The sequence below is a fragment of the Lithobates pipiens genome, unplaced genomic scaffold (genome assembly GCF_037356315.1).
Source record: "Lithobates pipiens isolate NorthernLeopardFrog02 unplaced genomic scaffold, aLitPip1_a1.2 Scaffold_16, whole genome shotgun sequence".
Lineage (NCBI taxonomy): Eukaryota > Metazoa > Chordata > Amphibia > Anura > Ranidae > Lithobates > Lithobates pipiens.
The window spans coordinates 107,555,792-107,570,133 of NW_027507748.1; the positions used below are offsets into that span (position 1 = coordinate 107,555,792).

General features: G+C 45.2%; 1 protein-coding gene across 1 annotated transcript in view; it reads right to left on the reverse strand.

Annotated features, from left to right (window-relative positions):
* The window catches only part of VEGFD (vascular endothelial growth factor D), a 91,251-nt gene that overhangs the window by 31,757 nt on the left and 45,152 nt on the right, over positions 1–14,342 (reverse strand).

Consider the following 14,342-nt stretch of genomic DNA (forward strand, 5'->3'; position numbering starts at 1 on the left):
TCTCATTCACATTAAAAACAAGAACATCAATGGGAGAACCTCATTAAGTTATTGAGGTTCTATTTTAAACTACATAATTGTAAAGTGCAAAAATGTGCCTAAAAGTGCCAAGAGAGAACATGTTTTGGAGTCCACTGAGACCCTTAAATGTTGGGACCATATTTACTTAGTGCATTCTCATCTTACCCCTTCCTCTACTAAACGAATAATATTTTAGTTTACATCTATTAAAGCATCACAAAATTGGGTGGAAATAATTATTATATGTGTTTTTCTTGTTACTTTTCTTATTATGTCCATTTAACTAATGCTACTAGAGTTTTCTAAGAATTAATTGAATTAAATATTTGTTTCAATCATAATATGGAACTAAAGGGGTTATTTACGAAAGGCAAATCCACTTTGTGCTGCAAGTGCACTTGAAAGTGCAGTCGCTCTAAATCTAAGGGGTAGCTCTGAAATGAGTGGAAGCTCTGTTGATTATATCATCCAATCATGTGCAAGCTAAAATGCAGTTTTTTTTATTTTCCTTGCATGTCCCCCTCGGATCAACAGCCACTTTACTTTCAAGTGCACTTGCAGTGCAAATGTGGATTTTCCTTCAGTAAATAACCCCCTATGTAGTTAGTAGTCTTGAGCTATCCAAATAAAATTGCATTTCTCTTGATCAAAATTAAAGTGATAGTTTTTAATATTATGTAGCTGGGTGCTGTCACCTTCATTAAACTGCTCCCCCTGCAGGATCTGTGTTAGAGCTGTTCTGTGATTTTCCCACTTTCTCTTCTCTGTTCCACCCTTCACTCCGCTCCCCCTCCAATTAAAACGATAATTCTCCCGCTCTACAAGACTCTGGTCTGGCCGCACCTGGAATATGCTGTCCAGTTCTGGGCACCAGTCCTCAGGAAGGATGTACTGGAAATGGAGCGAGTACAAAGAAGGGCAACAAAGCTGATAGAGGGTCTGGAGGATATTAGTTATGAGGAAAGGTTGAGAGCACTGAACTTATTCTCTCTAGAGAAGAGATGCTTGAGAGGGGATATGATTTTAATATACAAATACCATACTGGTGACCCCACAATAGGGATAAAACTTTTTAGCAAAAGGGAGTTTAACAAGACTCGTGGCCACTCATTAAAATTAGAAGAAAATAGGTATAACCGTAAACTACTTAGAGGGTTCTTTACTGTAAGCGCAGCAAGGATGTGGAATTCCCTTCCACAGGCAGTGGTCTCAGCGAGGGGCATTGATAGCTTCAAGAAACTATTAGATAAGCACCTGAACAACCACAACATACAGGGATATACTTACATATAATCACACACATAGGTTGGACTTGATGGACTTGTGTCTTTTTTCAACCTCACCTACTATGTAACTATGTAACTGGCAGTGCAGTATCCAATCAGAGGGAGCAAGAGAAAGAGCCAATGGGACATCAGAGAAGACTGTGCAGGCTCCAAGGAAACTGGGAATTATAGTTCACAAAGGGGCACTGCATTGTACTTGTACATGGAAGCTAATAAACTGTGAATTTAAATTCCCACAAGTGGCTGTACCTAGAGGAGGAGAACTTCACAGTTTTCATGGGCAAAATTGTTCAAAATTAAGGTAATTTTAGCCAGAAGAGAGGAGACTGCAAGCCTATAGTCTTTGTCTGTGCTATCAACCTGCCAGGAAGAGAGCTATCAGGAGAGGAGATAAGTGGACCTATTGCTGTGCCTGCCCACCTCTAACAGGAAGAGAGGACAGGCCTGCATCCAGAGCTGCCTTCAGAGACTGAGCTTGAGGGAGAGTGTTGCTGTGCCTCCAGGATTAGAGCTGAGGGACTGCATCCTTGTGAGAGGATCTGAGGGATCTGACTTCTGGAACTTGCTAACCACTAAGCCATTAGGACCAAAGGAATCTTCTGCTAGGAGTAATGAGCTGAGCTACACATCTCAATATCTTGTCTACACAGTAAATGCCAAAGAGACCACTAGTTGCACCATCTAAAGAAGGGCCCCACTGAAAGCCAGCCAAGATTAACTATTAGGAGCCAAGTACTTTCCGCCATTTTCAAGGTGTATCCCATACACAAGACACACATACTCTTGCCCATTGCTGGAGTTGTATGCATAGTGTGCACGCAAGGACTCTTTTGCATCCTTCGGAGTTAGTTAATAAAGTTCTAGAGACTCTAGTTGCACCTGTTAAAGTTCTATATAACTTTGCCATAGTCTTCTCAGTGTCAGGTCACCTGAGACCAGGTGACAGATGCACCCCTGTATGAGTCAGAAGTGCACCGCTAGGTAGTGGACTTTAGGACTGACTGCTGCGGATTGTACCCAGGGAGATTCAGGACACAGGCCTACTGGATCACTAACACAGATCTCAGTAGGAGCTAGAGCATAGATTCCCCAGGGCGCGGAGTCTAAAAGCCAGCAGGTGTTCACCAGAGCCTCCAGTGGTGAGGATGGACTTGGCTGCAGTCTGGCTCCAGGTCGCGGCCCCTAGGGTCTCACAGCTCACACTCACAGTAGACTACAGGAGAAGGAAGCAGCAGGCTGGAACAACAAGAATAGTAAGGGGATAAGGCAGAGGTCAGGGAAACTAGCAGACAGGAACAACAGAGTACACGCCAATGGTTCAGGGTCACAGGCAGACAGGGATGGTCAGGGACATGCCAAAAAGGTCAAGGTCACAAGCAGACAGGAATCGTTGAGAACACGCCAAGGTCGGTAACAGAGACAAACGAAGAGCACACGGCAAGCAGGAAACAGGAAGCCGAATACACAATGGCTGATCAGCCCCGATGACTTGCAGTGCACAGGTTAATATAGGGTTCCCTAATAGGGCCTGGGGTGGAGCCATACTTAGAGGAGAGGTTATAAAAACCACCAGGTGTAAGTGGCTGGTCTCTTAGTCTGAACACATGAGGGGAGGTAAGCAAACACAGGAAGATCACTGCATAACCATGACACCCAGTGACGGTTAGTAGGCCTATATCTGTTCAATGGTTAAATTGCTCTTAAGTCTGAATAATAATTTGCTATTTGATGCATACTTTGCTTAATTGCACCTGCCATAATACAGGTCATGGTTGTAAGGGCTAAAGGCTTTTTACCCTAATGCATTCTATCCATGAAGGTAAAAAAAAACTTCAGTTTGTAGCTCCCCCCAGCCCCCCTTATGTGCACGGGACCCAAGGCTCTCCCAGGTCTCTCCCTCCTCATTGGCTGAGATGCAGGAGCCATTGGCTCCTGCTGCTGTCAATCACAGCCAGTGAGGTGGCAGTGGGGGGGCAGGGCTGAGTAGCGCTCTCTGTGTCATATGGACGCAGAGAGCCAGCTTGGGAATGAGCACAAATGAGTGCCCCCACAGCTTATTATAGGGGCACTTGGCAAGGGGGAGGGGCCCAGAGGTCCAGCGGGGACTCAAGGAGAGGAGGATTGGAGCTGCTCTGTGTAAAACCAGTGCAGGTAAGTATAACATGTTTGTTATTTTTTTTAAATAAATTTCCTTTACAAACACTTTACGTACTGTGCATTATTATATAGTACTAGCTTACTAACTCCTGCAGGTGTAAATGGCTTTTGGCCAATGACCTAGTGTGTCAGAGGGGATCGAGTAATTAAGCGAGTCATGGCAGAGTAGCAGCTCCTGCGGGAGAAGCAATCGCTACAATTGTCTCTGCTTTATTGTCTGCCCTTACAGCATAACACAATATTAGTTTGGGTAGACTAAGCCTTTCATAAAGTTTTGGGTAACGTTAGAATCAAACTTCAGTACAGCTTGGGCCCTGGGATGTTTTTTGAATAGATTCTATCTTTGTTGTTTTACATTCCATACACATGTTTATCAAGGAGACAGTCATTCCCATGGCCATGCAGATCAAAAGCATTCTCACACTCTTAACGATCAGACACTTTGGGCTTCTCATGCTTGAATTTGGATTATTTAGATTCTTGCACGTTTTGGTAAATACCAGTTTATTTATTGACCATCACTGCACACTTATTTTATCAAAGCACATGCTTTCCAGATACCAGGATTGTGGCTATTAATAAATATCAGTTATCATTCCTAGAATCTAAGTTTAAAACATTTACAGCGCTTAGGAAAGGGTGCTAATGTACATATAATTTTTCTATACTAAACAGAAGATTTAAAGCATATTTATCATATTTACTTTTAATAAAAATATAAAATACTTACTAATAATTAACATACATTACAAGAAAACACTGATAAACACCATTAGCTTTAAACCAAAATGTAGCTCCGGACTGCCCCGGAGTGCATTATCAAGCCACCCTGGACTTACAGGAGAAGGGTATAGAAAACGGCAACCTTGTTTATCACGCACACAATCAAGAAGCAAAATCTAAGGGGGTGTCCATTCTCATATCTAATCGGATATCTTGGTCCCTTTTGGACAAACAAGTGGATGGGAATGGACGCTTCCTATTTCTTAAAGGCCATATTGATGGAGTAAAAGTAACTTTGGCTACGATATATGCACCAAACATACAACAAGATGCTTTCTTAAATAAAATTTTGAGAAAACTAGCAGAATTTGTAGAAGGAAAGTTGATTCTGGGAGGAGACTTTAATGTCTCCTTGGACCCCGGAATGGATACCTCTATGGGCTCATCCTCAACCCCAGACGGTGTTAGGAAGAGGGTCAAACGGGAGATGCAGGAGATGCAGTTGGTAGATGTATGGCGGATTTTTCACGCAGGAGAAAAGGATTATACTTTTTTTTCCAACCCGCATCAACAATACTCCCGTATTGATCTATTTCTTGTGCCACACTATCTACTCACATCGGTAATAGAGGTGACGATAGGAAATATAACCTGGTCAGACCATGCACCGGTTACATTGCAGATCTCCCTGTCTAGCCCGGCTCGCTCCTCGGGACGTAGTTGGCGTTTGAATGAAAGTCTGCTACAGAAAGCATATATACAGGAGGATATTATAAAGGAAATGATGGCATACTTTCAGACCAACGACACCCCGGGGAGCGACCCGGGCATGATATGGGAGGCACATAAGGTGGTCATGCGGGGGATTTTGATTAAACATGGCTCCCAAATGAAAAAAGCACGAGAAGCGCAGATAATAAAAATATCGGAAGAAATTCAAAAACTTGAAACGCAACATAAGAAAGTACAGACACCACTCCTAGGGAAAGATTTGGCACATTTGAGGAGGCAGATGACAGACCTTCTCCGCTATAAGGCGAAAGCGGTGATACAGGCAGGGAAGAGAACAGGGTATGAACTAGGAGATAAGTGTGGTAGAGTGTTGGCGGGGAAGCTTAAGGAGAAGGGGAGGACAATCTATGTACCCAATATAAAGGGAAGAAATGGACAGCTAATTACAATGCCCAAAGATATAGCGCAGAGGTTCAAAGAATACTATGCGGCCCTCTATAATCTGACATCCCCTTCCTTCCCCATGGCCAAAGTGGAGGACTATTTAGCCTCAGCAGGTCTTCATAGATTGCCCTCTCCAGTCCGTAACAGCTTAGAAATCCCAATAACTGTTGAAGAACTAAGTGTAGCAATAAAATCAGTCAAAAAAGGGAAGACACCAGGTCCGGACGGATATACAATACAATATTATAGGAACTTCTTTTCAATATTAGGCCCACATATGGTAAAGGTTTTCAATGCGCTTGGCCGGACTGCCGCACCCCCTCCGGATATGCTTAGGGCACATATTTCGGTTATTCCAAAGGAAGGGAAGGACCCGGCGGAGTGCGGCAGTTACCGGCCGATCTCATTGCTAAACGTGGATTTAAAACTTTTCACTAAAATATTGGCCTCCCGTCTACAATCGCACTTACATCAGCTGGTACATTTGGACCAAGTAGGGTTTATCCCCTCGCGTGAAGCGAGAGATAACGTAATCAAAGTATTAAACTTGGTACATTTTTCCAACCTAACAAAAACCCAGAGTGTCTTTTTAAGTACGGATGCAGAAAAGGCATTTGACCGAGTCAATTGGAGATTTATGTTTGCGGTATTAAGACACATGGGGGTGGGAGAGGTTATGCTACGGTGGATTGCTGGGATATATGCCTCCCCACAGGCTTTAGTGAAGGTAAATGGAGTTTTTTCAGAACCATTTAAGATCTCAAATGGAACCCGCCAGGGCTGCCCTCTCTCACCCCTATTGTTTGTCCTTTCATTAGAACCACTATTGAATAAAATCCGACAAAACCCAGATATCCAGGGACTCCAAATAGGGGGGCATAACTACAAAATATCAGCATATGCGGATGACCTTTTGTTTTCCCTATCCAGACCACACATCTCCTTACCAAACCTTATGGAGGAAATTGTAAGATATGGGGAGATATCAAATCTAAAAATAAATTATACAAAATCGGAGGCAATGGGGGTAGCTCTGCCTATAGGGGTACAACAGACTATACGGCCTAATTATAGCTTTAAATGGGTGAATGTAGCACTTAAGTATTTAGGTACATATATACCAGATAAGATGGAAAAGACTTTTAAAGTAAATTTCCCCCCCCGTTACTACAGGAAATTCGGGTACTATTAGACAAATGGAAACAGGGATTACACTCGTGGTTCGCCAGATGTAATATTATAAAAATGAACATACTGCCAAAACTGTTATATTTATTTCAGACCTTACCTATAGATATTCCAACACCTTTTTTCCGCCAGATAGATACTCTTTTCACTAAATTTATATGGGCAAACAAACGACCAAGGATCAATAGAAACATCATGAGAGCTCCTAAATGCTACGGCGGCCTGGCAGTACCAGATATGTTTAAATATTACCAGGCAGTACACATTGGCAGAGCGATAGACTGGTGTAGACATACAGAATCTAAATTATGGACAGAAATAGAACAAAAATGCAGTTCAATACCCCTACGCAGAGCAATCTGGTGTTATACAACATTACCAGAATCGCTTAAAAAACACCCACTTATAGGTCCAACGTTGCGGATAGGGGCTAAGATCTGTCGAAATCCTCAATTCTCTACAACAAATTCACCACTATTTCCCATTCTGGGTAACCCTAGTTTTTTACCGGGAATGGAACCAGGAGCATTTCAGGGGCTTATAGAAAGGGGCTATACACAAGCATCGCACTTTCTACAATTGGAAACATGGCCTTCGATCGCCACATTGACGCAACAAGGAGGTCGATATGAAATACATTTTTGGGAGGCATTACAGTTACATTACATTTTCTTCAAACACTAGGACCGGCGACGAACTATCAAAGACAACTGACAAAGTTTGAGATATATTTTGAGGAGAAAGAGCCCCTTTCACGGGTAATCTCTAAGATATATGAATTGCTGAATGCCCCTCCAGAAGGTTTTAAAATGCCTGGAATTGAGAAATGGGAGAAAGACCTGGGAAAGACTTTTTCACCCACACAACGGCAGAAGATTATATATCTGGCATTGAACTCATCGATCTGTTCGCGGACTCAGGAATCTAATTATAAGATATTGACGCAGTGGTATTATACCCCGTCAAAACTCTGTAAGTTCTTTCCAGAGGCTTCTGACCGTTGTTGGCGGTGTAAAAAGGAACGGGGGACTTTGATGCATATATTTTGGCAATGCCCTAAGATAAGACAATATTGGCTAGAAGTACAAAAGATCTCTCAAAAATTTACATCATACCAGATCCCAGAAGATCCGGCCTTTTTTTTGCTTCACTGTACAGAAATACCTTTACAAACATATAGGAAATTGGTGATATGCCATCTAGTTAATGCAGCTAAGGTAGGCATTGCACTCAGATGGAAAGACCCCAGACCACCTTCAATTGCAATGTGGCTAAATAGAGTAAGAAACGTAGGTGCCATAGAGGACTTAATTCTCTCTGCCCAACATAGAAAGGATCAATATGATGAAACTTGGAGATCTTGGAACTCTTTTATGAATTCTGAGGAAGGGAAGAATCTTATGGGGAACATAGCAGAGGAGTGAGTCCGCACGTACTTGAATGCGTTTGAACCCCCCTATGGGGGCTGGGAAGTACTTGTCTCTTGTGGGGGGGTGAGGGGATAGAGGAGAAGGAGAGGAGGAGGGAGGGGGGGGGGATGGGGGTAAACAATAATAATAATTTCTTATTTTTATTTTTTTATATATATTTATTTATTTATTTTTTTCCTTTCCGTTAGTTGGGCAACGGGAAAATAGATAAAAGATGAGGGAAGTCTGGGGGAGTTATAACTGGGGGAAATAAGAATTATAATGGATAAGAATGGAATAGATAGATAATATATATAAATTGGAATATGTAATGTGTAAATGAAATAATTTGGTTTTATTTATATAAAAGAAGAGGAAAATGGATTATGCTCTATAGGATATAAGATATATTTATGTGAGAAATGAATGTCTTTGCTCCCCGTAATTGTTGTTCCACCCCTCTGGACTCATGTGATATAAATAAAGAAAGAAAACGGCAACCGATTCATTACACCATTTTCTGCATCGAGAACCATCGTTCACCACTGCTCCAGTAAAGCACTGACTCCACATCTTCCTACAGTCGTGGCCACAGGTTCTCTTCTAGGTTTATAGACACCCAGCCTCATTCAACCCAGGTTGTCAAGAGTATGCCCCCTGGGAGTTTTGTATCAAGCCACCCAGGGCCGGTGCTACCACTAGGCGAACTAGGCAGTCGCCTAGGGCGCACTGCTGCCTAGGGCGCTGCCACGGCTTCTGGCTCTCTATCTCGCGGTGTGACAGCAGTGATGTTCCCGCTAATGCTTTCAGGGAGCAAGGCATGGTGTAGTCCTGTGGAGAAGGAAGCGCTGTAATGGAGTTTGTCAGTTTGAGTAGCTGGTGAACTCGGCACAGAGCAGGAAGTGCAACAGCTGCTGGATCAGTGGGTGGTTCCATGTGCGCTCCTCTCCTGCCCACGCGCTCTGCAGATCTCCTACTATGTGTGCAGAGCCCGGATAATGGTCGCCGCGGCTGAGCAGCTCTCCCCTCCTCTCCAGGATGGACATCAGTTTCTGTGGACTGTGCTGGAGGACCTGAAACAGGAGCCTGGCGATCATCATTCTTCTGGAGTCTACAGGTACTACATGAGTCATGACGGTCCTGCCCGAAACTGGCAGTACCGGTGACGTCACTCCCTGACCGAGGGAGCCCTACAAATTACTGTTAGCAGCCGCCCCACACACAGCCCTAACAATACATATGATGCTGCCACCTGCTGTCCCCCTGTCATCATCTTTATCCTCCTCATCATCTCCCTGTTTCCCTACTAACCTACCTCCTGTCACATACTTCTTATCATCCCCATGTACCCCACTGTCAGCTTCCTACCACCCACCCCTGTCATCTTCACCCCCCTGTAGCCCACTGCCAGCTTCCTACCACCCCCTGTCATCTTCACCCCCCTGTACCCCACTGCCAGCTTATCACCCCACCCCCTATCATCTTCATCCCCCTGTACCCCACTGCCAGCTTATCACCCCACCCTCTGTCATCTTCATCCCCCTGTACCCCGCTGCCAGCTTCCTACCACCCACCCCTGTCATCTTCATCCCCCTGTACCCCACTGCCAGCTTCTTATCACCCCATCCCCTGTCATCTTCATCCCCCTGTACCCCACTGCCAGCTTCTTATCACCCCACCCCATCATCTTCATCCCCCTGTACCCCACTGCCAGCTTCTTATCACCCCACCCCCTGTCATCTTCATCCCCCTGTACCCCACTGCCAGCTTCTTATCACCCCACCCCATCATCTTCATCCCCCTGTACCCCACTGCCAGCTTCTTATCACCCCACCCCCTGTCATTTTCATCCCCCTGTACCCCACTGACAGCTTTTTATCACCCCACCCCCTGTCATCTTCATCCCCCTGTACCCCACTAACAGCTTCTTATTACCCCACCCCCTGTCATCTTCACCCCCCTGTACCCCACTGCCAGCTTCTTATCATCCCACCCCCGATCATCTTCATCCCCCTATACCCCACTGCCAGCTTCTTATCACCCTACCCAATATCATCTTCATCCTCCTGTACCCCACTGCCAGATTCCTACCACCCACCATCTGACATCTTCACCCCCCTGTACTCCACTGTCATCTTTTTACCACCCACAATCTGTCATCTTCCTCCCCCTGTACCCCACTGCCATCTTCCTACCACCACACACCCTGTCATTTTCATCCTCCTGTACCCCACTGCCAGCTTTCTACCACCCCTCCACCTGTCATCTTCATCCACTGTACCCCACTGTCAGCTTTACCACCCCACCCCTGTTATCTTTATCCCCCTGTACCCCACTGCCAGCTTCCTACCACCCACCCCTGTCACCTTCATCCCCCTATACCCCACTGCCAGCTTCTTATCACCCCACCTCCTATCATCTTCATCCCCCTGTACCCCACTGCCAGATTCCTACCACCCCACCCCTGTCATCTTCATCCCCCTATACCCTACTGCCATCTTCTTATCACCCCCTATCATCTTCATCCCCCTGTACCCCACTGCCAGCTTATTACTCCACCCCGTCATCTTCATTCCCCTGTATCCCACTGTCTGCTTCTTACCACCCCACCTCCTGTCATCTTCACCCCCCTGTACCCAACTTCCAGCTTGCTACCACCCTGCCCCCTGTCATGCTCATTCACCTGTACCCCACTGTCAGCTTCCTACCACCCCACCCCCTGTCATCTTCATTCCCCCCGTACCCCACTTCCAGCTTGCTACCACCATGCCCCCTGTCATGCTCATTCACCTGTACCCCACTGTCAGCTTCCTACCATCCCACCCCTGTCATCTTCACCACCCTGTACCCCACTGCTAGCTTTCTTCCACCCCACCCCCTGTCATATTCATCCCCTGTACCCCTCTGCCAGCTTCCTACCAGCCCCTGTCATCTTCAACCCCCCTGTAACCCACTGCCAGCTTCCTACCACCCCGCCCCTGCCATCTTCATCCCCATGTACCCAACTGCCAGCTTCCTACTACCCAGCGCCCTGTCATCTTCATTCCCCTGCACCCCACTGCCAGCTTCCTACCACCCAGCCCCTTGTCATCTTCATCCCCATGCACCCCACTGCCAGCTTTCTGCCACCCCACCCCTGTCATCTTCATCCCCATGTACTCCACTGCCAGCTTCCTACCACCCAGCTCCCTGTCATTGTCATCCCCCTGTACCCCACTTCCATATTCCTATCACCCCACCCCCTGTCATCTTCATCCCCATCTACTCCATTGCCAGGTTCCTATCACCCCACCCCCTGCCATCTTCATCCCCATCTACTCCATTGCCAGGTTCCTATCACCCCACCCCCTGTCATCTTCATCCCCATCTACTCCATTGCCAGCTTTCTACAACCCAATTCCCTTACTGGTGCACTTCACATATAATGGACACGGACAATTTTTTTCTTCCAGTGACAGTACAGACACAAGGGCATTTGTCCTCCCAGTATAACCACCAATGCAGAGACAATGTTATTTTAGTGACACCGAGGATGCAGGTGCATTTCCACCCCACTCATCCATAGTGTGCAGTGGCATGTGTTTAAAAAAAGTATGTTTTTTTGTTGGGGGGGGGGGGGGCGCATGTATCTGGCCTTGCCTAGGGTGCAAAATAGTCTAGCACCGGCACTGAAGCCACCCTAAACAGTGACTACTTCACTATACAGTACAATTTTCAGCATCATTGAGAACCATCCATCCCCACTGCTTCAGCAATGCACTCTGCATATCCTTTTGGCACTAGGCCCTGCTCCTCTTCTAGGTTCAGAGACACCCAGCCTCATTTAACATACTTCATGGAAGCTTACGATGCCAAGAGCATGCTTCCTAGGTGTGTGGTATAAAGCCATCCTAGGCTTACGAGGGAATAGTGTAGAACAATGGTCTGCCGCCCAGGGGCCAGATGCTGTCCTTTGCTCACATTTATCCTGCCAGTGGGGCACTAATCTCCCACTGGTACGAGTCACTATTCTTCCAACTGAATTCAATAATGGGGCACAATTTCTTTCATTGACACCAACAATAGGGCACTATTCCTCTAACTATACTAAATGTGGTGAAGTTTACTCTCACTGATCCCGGGAAAAATTCCACTCCAACTGGCCACAGTCCGGCCCGCTAAAGTCTGAAGGACAATAAACTGGCCCTTTGTTTAGAAGGTTTGGAGCCCTCTGGCGTAGAAGTACCCTACTACATACATCCTCTCCCAACTCCAGACTTGGGGAGAAGCTACATTTAAGGAGGCATGGCTGCAAAAAAAGTTAATCTTTGTGACCTATAAGAGAGAATATTGATTTTTGCATATGTTCAAACATTACTAACTGCAGCTAATATATTAATCAACATGCGAAAGACGATGCACATGTGCTATTATAACTACATAAGCATACAAGGCCTTGAAAAAGTATTCATAACCCTACAAATTTTCCACATTTTGGCATGTAACAACCAAAAATTTAAATGTATTTTATTGGGATTTTATGTGATAGACCAACACAAAGTGGAATATAATTGGGAAGTGGAAGGAAAGTGATAAATGGTTTTCAATTTTTTTTACAAATAAATATGTAAAAGGTGTGGCGTGCATTTGTATTCATCCCTCCCGAGTCGACAATACTTCGTAGAACCACCTTTTGCTGCAATTACAGTCTTTTTGGGTATGTCTCTACCAGCTTTGCACATCTAGAGAGTCACATTTTTGCCCATTTTTCTTTGCAAAATAGCTCAAGCTCTGTTAGATTGAATGGAGAGTGTCTGTGAACAGCATTTTTCAAGTCTTCCCACAGATTCTCAATTGGATTTAGGTCTGGACTTTGAGTGGGCCATTCTAACACATGAATTTGCTTTGATCTAAACTATTCCATTGTAGCTCTGGCTGCATGTTTAGGGTAGTTGTCCCACTGGAAGGTGAAACCTCCGCCCAGGTCTCAAGTCTTTTGCAGACTCCTAACAGATTTTCTTCTAAGATTACCTTGTATTTGGCTCCATCCATGTTCCCATCAACTCTGACCAGCTTCCCTGTCCCCGCTAAAGAAAAGCAATCCCACAACATGATGCTGCCACCACCATGTTTCACGTGGAGATGGTGTGCAGGGTGACATGCAGTGCTACTTTTCCGGTATACATAGTGTTTTGCTTTTAGGCCAAAAAGTAAAATTTTGGTCTCATCTGACCAGAGCACCTTCTTCCACATGTTTGCTGTGTCCCCCACAAGGCTTCTCACAAACTGCAAATGGGACTTCTTATGGCTTTTTTTCAACAATGGTTTTCTTCTTGCCACTCATCCATAAAGGCCAGATTTGTGGAGTGCACAACTAATAGTTGTCCTATGGACAGATTCTCCCACCTGAGCTGTGAATCTCTGCAGCTCCTCCAGAGTTACCATGGGCCTCTTGGCTGCTTCTCTGATGAATGTTCTCCTTACCCGGCCTGTCAGTTTAGGTGGACGGCCATGTCTTGGTAGGTTTGCAGTTGTGCCATACTCTTTTCATTTTTGGATGATGGATTGAACAGTGCTCCGTGAGATGTTAAAAACTTGGGATATTTTTTTATAACCTAACCGTGCTTTAAACTATTTAGTTGTTAATTTCAGTTCAGTTTCAGTTAATTCTGCGCTCTCAATATCTCCCTTTGTAGCCACCCATTCTCATGCACTGATAGCACAGTGTATTGAATAGTAATGTCCTAGTGTAAAAGAATACATCCTTGGCGTTCCAATAGATAAGCATGTTCCTCCTTGCTAGCCACTGGATTGTGCAGAATTTAGCTGTACTGTGCAGTTGCTGTTCCAGAAGCAAGTCTGATAGAATGCAATCAAGCAACCATAGGCGTGCGCTCAGGGTGTGTCAGCTGTGCCCAGGCACACCCCAATCACTCTGTGCAGCCCATATTCCCCCTACTGCCCTGGCTCCCCCCTCTTTCCGCTTGAAGCAATGCTGGCTTCCCTCCTCTCCTTTCCTGCTGGATGTTGCTGTTGGGATGCTTTAGGAAGGGGTCGGTAAATATATAATTCACCAGCCACTTCCCCTTCTAAATGAACATTGTGAGTGATTGGTAGTGTGTGTTTGAGCTTTGGGGTGCACACTCTAATCCAATAGGCTGCACACACCTATGCAAGCAACTGATGGACAGACTACATAGCTAAAGCCTACACCTTTCAATGGCCAAATCTCTCCCTGACACAAGAACTTCTAAAGGGCCCCCAGAGTAATGTTATTTTACTTTTGCAATCAGCAGGAAAAAACAGCAGCTGCATGACAGGGATGAACTGATGAGAATGCACACCTTTTCAAAGTAAGAAAAAATATTTTAACATGACTAATAAAGCATTTTGTGTCCTTTAT